Genomic DNA, 8,137 nt, shown 5'->3' with positions numbered 1-8,137 from the left:
GGTACAACTTTGGAAGGCAGTTTGGTGTTTCCTATAAAACCTGGACATAGGCATTCCAGCTATATATTCCACTGCTTGGAATATACGACAAAATGAGAACTGAGGTACCAACGGAGACCTATACCCCAATGTTCATAGCAGTCTTAGTCACCACTGCAAGAACACTGAAACAGCCCAATCACTATTGAATGGATTGAGAAATGATGGTACATTCACACGATGGAATACTATGTAGCATGCAGGAGCAATGATTTTGTAAATCACCACCTAACTTGGGAGGGACTGGAGAGCATTATGCTAAATGAACTAACTCAGTCCCATAAGGACAAATATTGTATAAGACCATTATTGTAGAATTAGTATGAGGATCCAAGGTGGGGGAGGGTGGTTAATCATGAGGTCACACAATTTGATGGGTGGAGGGAGGTGGTGAAGGAAATGGGAAAGATCCAGTGTGAAAAACAATGTATATGAACTTTGTAAATAAACCAGTATAATTAAAAAAAAAAAAAAAGCTACAGAACAACCCAAAAAAGAAACAGGATTGCTTGGTTGAGTGCTGAACCCACTGGAGAGGCCACTGGCTGCTGCTTGGTGATAGCCAGATGAGCAGCCCCCAGCCTCCTTCCCCACTACGCCTGTATTTCATGGGTTCACAGCATACTTGCAGGCAAGCGAACCTCATGCAGCAAATAAATGCATAAAAGCATGACTTTGTGTTGGGGGCAGGGAGCAGTATGACTGAATGAACATAAAAAAAAGTGTAATTTGACCTCAAGTAAATTTTTCCCTCTCTCAAAATGGCCATCTCCTTTTTTTAAAACAAGGGTTCTGGACCAGCCTAGTACTTTTCAAAACTGTATTCCAGAAAATTCCACTATCCCCTAAAAGACCCTAAGAGAGCACAGACACAGAGAGGAGACAGGGAGGCCGAGGGCAGGGCTCATAGCCTCACCCGTCCCTTCGTTAGATCATCTCCCCTTTAATCTGTGTGCAATTAGACATCATCCTTCTATATGCTATTTTTTTGAAGTAGAGTTTCTTGGCTAAAAACTTAAACAGCTGCTTAGCTGTATGATCTCCAAGAATCCTCAAGGAGAAATTTAAACTCCCCTTGATGGCAACAGTCTATCTTTGCTAAGTATTTCTCAAATGTGTACAGAGTCTGACACTGTTAAGCAGAAACAAGTTATTGTATCACAGTTTAAAATCTTTTGCTGTGGTTCAACAATTAGTGAATGTACCGCCCTCCTCAAGCAACTAACAGAATTGAAACGCGGTGGAATGTTATGCAAACTTGTGAAATGGAAAAATATCCCCACCTTTGTGAAGACAAGTTAATAAATAATAATTTATTCTTTCATAAAATGAATACATTTCCATAGAAGGTCAGATACAAAACAGTACATAAAATGCTGGATGGAACTACATCTCTGTGGTGGCTGTGGAAACTGCAATGAGGCTGTGTGAGAGACGTTAATCTGTCCTTTCTACTCCTCTATGTTTTCAAATGAGAAACTTCCAATGAAAAGCTATTACTTTTGTAACCAGACAAAAAGTGAACTCAAGTGAATAAACTGGGTGGTTCTCTGACACATTCTCAAAATGCATTCACGTCGTTCATGTAAATGCAAGCAGACACTTTCTGTTTTCAATTAATAAAAGGAGTCACAAGAAGGACGCCAACTGAAGTCTGCACTCAGCTGCTCAGTCAAAACAGATGCCAGGCAGTGCGATCCTCCCCTCTAACAAGCATTGTTCTATACTTAAAGCAACTTCAAATAAATGTGGAACCAAAGTAAATCTTCTAATGAGGCATCCAAGAATCTGCCTGGTTTGGGAAATCTCAAATCTAAACTGATGAGAGAAAAAGAGCTACCGAAAACTAGGGACAACCAATGTTTTCTCAAGACTAATGCTGAGGTCACTGCAGCCAGAAAAGTGGCTGTGCAGTGGTTCCATGTTCCTTGAGCTTTTACAAACTGTTCTTATGTGAAGCCTAATTCAGAATCTAGAAGAGGTCTACCAATTGTATTTACTCCAAAGCCCTTTTCTCCAACACCTTCTACCCTGGATAAAGGTTGAAGAAACATTTTCAAAACCACAAGTGCAGTTTGGGACACACTCATGTTTATTGCAGCATTATTCAAAATTGCAAAATGTTGGAAACAACCCAGGAAACTATGGAACTTTGGCTAAGGAAACTATGGTGCATTCACACAATGAGTAGTAGGCAACATTTTAAAGTGGTTAGGAATTCATTAAGTACTGCACAGAGGGATGAATCTAGAACAAATTATGCGGAGTGACCTAAGTGAATCATAAAAGGACAACTATGGTGTAAGACGCTAAGGAAAGGTTTAGGGAGCTCTGGAGCTATAGTTCACAAGGAGTTCCACTACTGTCTGAATCCACCTGGCAGAGGCTCCTCAGGAGAAAGATGAGTAGTTTTCTCCCGTGCAATTTACAGCCTCCTGAAAACCTGCTGGAGGGTCATTCATGAGTGGGTCTGATTCAGTGGCAATGAATTTTTTGAAGGAAAGGTTTACACACTAATAGAATAATTATTTGATGGTTAACGGGCATGGAAACCTAGGGAGAAAGGAGTAAAAATTAATATATAAGTTAGGTGAAGAAAAGGCAGTATATAATCAGGGACTGACTGTTATTATGCCATCGAGTTGGAACTGACCCATAGCTGACTCTACGAGGGGTTTTCAGAATCATTTAATCACATGAGAGGAGATTGCCCATCCTTCTCCCATGGAGCAGCTGGTAGATTAGAGCTATGTGCCTTTGGGATTGCAAGCACAGCTTCTTGCCAATAGGACACAGAGCTCCCTAAGGGGCTGATTAAACACTGTTATGAATGAAGTACATTAATCAGTTATAATTAATGTTATAAAGGAAAATGTATAAATAATTGAAAAAACAGTAAGATTTATAAGCCTCCACTTTAAAAAAAGTTTGAAGGGCAATCAATGCGCCTACCTGACAGTGTGCCCCAGGGCACATGAGGCTATCTTTCTTGCCTTCTGGACTCTTAGTTCAGGATATAAAGGAAAAGAACTATAAAATAGCTTCCAGAACAGATTGGGGGGTCCTGCAAATGATCCATGCAGTATCTTTGGGATCTTCAGTGTCCCTTCTTGGCTCATAGGAAGGACACCTACATCACAGGTGGTTGTGAGGGTTAAAACAGTGTTGTGTGTGTATGGTGTCTGACTCAGTGTGTGATGAATAGCAGGAGCTCACAATTTTCCACATTTCCTGAAAGTCATTGTTCAAGATTCATTCCTTTGAGGGAGCCGTCCTGCTCCCTGCTTTATGCATAGCCGCTCAGGCCACTGAATCCAAAAAGGGCAGGCCCCCTGAGCCCTCCTTCCCACCCCGCCTTCCTGCCTGGGGTGTGGAGCTCGGGCCAGGTGTGGGTTTGGTGGCTGGTTACCGCCTTTTGCACCAATGGCGGCAGGAGAGGGCGTCTCCCGACTACTTGGTGGTGCTTTTTGGGATCACCGCTGGGGCCACCGGGGCCAAGCTGGGCTCGGATGAGAAGGAGCGGATCCTGCTGGTGTGAAAAGTGGTGGATCTGGCCAACAGGAAGGTCGGACAGTTGCACGAAGTCCTAGTCAGACTGGATCAGTTGGAACTGACGGAGTATTGCAAAGAAGAAACCAAGATCGACGCCGAGAGCCTGGCGTCCGCGCCGCAGCTGGACCAAGCCCTCCGACAGTTTAACCAGTCAGTGAGCAATGAACTGAATGTTGGGGTAGGGACTTCCTTCTGTCTCTGTACTGATGGGCAGCTTCATGTCAGGCAAATCCTACATCCTGAGGCTTCCAAGAAGAATGTATTATTGCCTGAATGCTTCTATTCCTTTTTTGATCTTCGAAAAGAATTTAAGAAATGTTGCCCTGGTTCACCTGATATTGACAAATTGGATGTTGCAGCAATGATAGACTCAAGAATCATTTGAAAAGACGGCTCCAGGAAAAAAATGTGGTAGTTCAAGAAACATTAATGCATTTTGTTTTATCAGCTTGTCCAAAGTTTTTCTACTATGCTAAGATAAAGAGGAATTGTACCACTATGGACTTATTTCAAAATGCTTATAATTTTGTGTATTTGAACAGTGATTGCTAGTTGAATGGATTTAGAGAAATGAATGGTGTTTGTGAGGTGATTATGCAGAATTCCATTTCAGAATTAGGCTGATTAGTGCCCATGACTTTAGAGAACAATTTGAAAACTTTTAAAAATATAGGGTTTATTTTTGACTGCTTTGAAATGAATATGATTTTTTTAAAAAGTTATAGGCATGTGCTCTTTATTCATGTTGTTCACTGGCCCTCCTTTTAACCTTCCCTGCCTTGTTAAAATATGTCTGAGACCTTGATTATGGTAGACCATCACTGGAGAGTGAGTCAGAATCCCTGCAAATTTTTTAATTACTAAGAGAATATATATTATGCACTATAAATTATGCATTATAAATTAAATTTTATAATCACAAATCTTGTAATCATGAGTGCCTATTTTCTCTCATCCAGAAACTAAGTAAGTAAAAAGTTCTAAATATATTAAAAAAAAATTCATTCCTTTGAAATGTATGTCTCCATGGGGTGGACAGTAGTTGTAGTAGATCCACCAAAAGATTGTGTAAGCTCTAGTTCTGGGAACAAGTGAATGTGACATTATCCTTTTCTTGAGTATCTGTACAGGCATAATTAAGGATCCCAGGATGAGATCACCCTGGATTTGGTTATTGTAGGGAGGTGATATATGAGTTGGTTCTGACTCCCACCAATCCAGCTTACCACAGAACAGGACACTGACAGTCCTGTGTCACCCACACAATCACCCACTGTGGTGACCACTTTGTTGCATCCATTTCTTGAACGTCTTCCCCTTTTTGCACTGACCTTTTACTTTAACAAACATGATGTCTTTTTCCATTGATCAGCCCCTCCTGATAACGTGTCTGAAGTTCATAAGACCATCTCACTCTTCTCATCTCCAGTGAGTACACTTCTTCCAAGGCAGATTTGTTTATGCTTTGGGCAGCCCATAATATATTCTGTATTCTTTGCCAGAACCATAAATTGAAGCCATCCATTCTCCAGCTTTCCATATTCATTGCCTAACTTTCACATACATATGCTGTTGTTGTTAGGTGCCATCAAGTCTGCAGCTCATAGCAACCCTATGAAAAACAGACCTGCACCTTGCCCGGTGCTGCAGCATCCTCCTCATGTCTGTCATGCTCAAGCCCGCTGCGGCACTCACCATGTCAGTCCATCTCACCGAAAAACTTAGCTTTTGCTAACCTTCCACTTCCCAAGGACTCTCTCTCCAAGGACTGGCTTTTCCTGAAAAATAGGCCCAAAGTAGGGGTAGGGGAGATGAGGTTTCATCATCTGTACATCCAAGGAGCACCCTGGCTCTGCTTCTTTTAAGTCAGATTTGTTTGTTCTTTCAGAAGTCCATGGTGTATATTCAATACTCTTCACCAACACCACAATTCAAAGACAGCAGTTCTTATTCATTTATCATCCTTATTCACTGGTCAATTTTCAGATGCATATAAAGTGACTGAAAATACCATGGCTTGGATCAGGTGCACTTTAGTCTTTTTAAAAAAATTTTTAAAAAGTTTTATTCTTGTGTGTGTGTGTATGTGTGTACTATCAAATTGGATCTGTTTGGTACAGGAGGACATTGTCCCTCCTTCTCCAGCAGAGAATCTTGTGGATTTGAAGTATGTACCTCTGGGATTACAGTGCAGCTTCTTGCCACTAGGCCACCAGAGCTCCCTACGCTTTAGTCTTTAAACTGACCTCTTTGCTCTTTAGAACTCTGAAGAGGTCTTGTGGGTTTTTTTGACTGCTGCTACCATGAGTGTTGATTGTGGATCCAAGAAAAATGAACTAGTTAGCAACTTCAACCTTTTTCCCTTCTATCATGATGTTAGGTGCTCTGGTGGCTTAATGAAAAAGGTTGTGCTGCCATCCAGAAGGCAGGTAGTTCAAATCCAGCAGCCTGTTCCGAGGGAGAAAGATGGACAATCTACTCCTGTGTACTTTATAACCTCTGAAAAACCCCTGGAGGGTCAGCCAAGACTCAATTGTTACTCAGTACATAACAACAGCAACATTATTGTGTTGCCTATTGGTCCATGCATATGTTTGTGTTGGTCAGCACTGGTCAGCATGCACATGCTTTTGTTGTTGTTGAGTACCATTGAGTCAAAACCAACCCATAGTTGACTCCCCAGTAGGTTTTCAGAGGCAGTAAATCACTTGGGAGGAGATTGTTCATCTTACTTCCATGGAGCCACTGGTGGATTAGAACTGCACGCCTCCCTGCTCTTGGAGCATGCGCGGGCCGCTTGGCGCCAATTGCTAAGCTCAGCCACTGGCGAGAACCTCGTGGACCCCGGGCAGCGCAAGTTCGCCCACTCCTCGGCTCCGGGCCAGAAGACGCTCTACTCCTTCTTCTCCCCGAACCCCGCGGGGAAGCGACATGCGCAAAGCTCCGAACCAGCCGACCTGGGGACCGGCGTGGCGGCGGTAGCGATAGCCAAGGAGAATGGGGATGTGGCGGCCAGCCCCGCCAAGAAGGCCCGTACGGAGCAGGACGCGCCGGGCACGCCGCCCTTGTCCCCACTGAGCCCGGAGCAGCTGGTCCGCATCCAGAAGAACAAGGCGGCCGCCCTGCTCTGACTCGCCACCCGCAACGTGCCCGTTGACATTGGCCCGAGCTGGAAGAAGCAGCTGAGCGGAGAGTTCACCAAGCCCTATTTTATTAAGCTCATGGGATTTGTTGCAGAAGAAAGAAAGCATTACACTGTGTATCCACCCCCACACCAAGTCTTCACGTGGACCCAGATGTGCGATATAAGAGACGTGAAGGTTGTTATCCTGGGACAGGATCCATACCATGGACCGAATCAAGCTCATGGGCTCTGCTTTAGTGTTCAGAGACCTGTACCACCGCCACCCAGCTTGGAAAACATCTATAAAGAGCTGTCTACAGACCTAGAGGATTTTGTCCATCCTGGTCACGGCGACCTGTCGGGATGGGCCAAACAAGGTGTTCTCCTCCTCAATGCTGTCCTCACCGTCCGAGCGCATCAAGCCAATTCTCACAAGGAAAGAGGCTGGGAGCAGTTTACTGATGCGGTTGTGTCCTGGCTCAGTCAGAACTTGTCTGGCCTCGTCTTCTTGCTCTGGGGCTCGTTTGCTCAGAAGAAAGGCAGCGCCATTGACAGGAAGCGGCACCACGTGTTACAGACTGCACACCCTTCCCCTTTGTCGGTGTATCGCGGGTTCTTTGGATGCAGGCATTTCTCTAAAACCAATGAGCTGCTGCAGAAGTCTGGCAAGAAGCCCATCAACTGGAAGGAGCTGTGAGCTGAGCCGTGAGGGGCTCCGCTGGTGGCCTCAGAGAAGTTGCTGTTGAAGAGTTAGCTAGTTGTGAAGTTCCGTTGATAGAAATAATTTCTCTACCAATTCCCAAGTACCCTGCATTCAGGGACCTGCCTCCACAAGGCAGCAGTGAGCCAGGCTTCCTATGAACAGTTGTTTTTCCCCAGCCAGAAACCGAGCAGACTGTTCTTGTGGCCCAAAGAACAAGCACAGTTTTTTTAGGGGGAGGGGGAGGGAATGCTGCCAGTCCTTTTTCTGCGGACTCCATGTCCCTTCCTTCATAGTTTAAGGGAGGAGACGAGCACCTTTTCACTAGAGTTAATGGTCTGTTGCCTGCTGCCACTTTTACCTGGTAGGTTAGACTGAGGTCAGTGTTTGCTTCTATATAGGAAGGTCCCCTGTGTGTGCAACCCAGCGTTCCAGTCTCACCCAGACGCATTGATCCAATTGATCTTGCAGGAGATACAAGGGGGTGGGGGGGGGAGCAAGTTTATAGCCAAATCTGGTCCTTGGCTGGTCCAGTAATTAGAGATAGATATCCTGAGAAGTCCTACGGGAATGATTGTTGGGATGGGCTTTCATAAATGGCCACAGACTGTGAGAAGGGAGCTGGAGTCATTAGATGTTTCTGTGGCAGTTGAACAAGGAAGAGGAGGGATTTTCTTTATGGGAGAAACATTTCTGAGTTGGAGTTTTGGAGGTTCTTTTTT

General features: G+C 44.3%; 1 pseudogene; it reads left to right on the top strand.

Moving 5' to 3' along the window:
- Positions 1 to 3,462: 3,462 nt before the first annotated feature.
- Positions 3,463 to 7,412, top strand: LOC102854300 (annotated as a pseudogene).
- Positions 7,413 to 8,137: the final 725 nt, after the last annotated feature.

The sequence above is a fragment of the Elephantulus edwardii genome, unplaced genomic scaffold, assembly GCF_000299155.1.
Source record: "Elephantulus edwardii isolate Elephantulus edwardi_28Jun2011 unplaced genomic scaffold, EleEdw1.0 scaffold00092, whole genome shotgun sequence".
NCBI classification, from domain to species: Eukaryota; Metazoa; Chordata; class Mammalia; order Macroscelidea; family Macroscelididae; genus Elephantulus; species Elephantulus edwardii.
The sequence above is the reverse complement of the archived record's forward strand: the minus strand, read 5'-3'. Positions and strand labels throughout refer to the sequence as shown.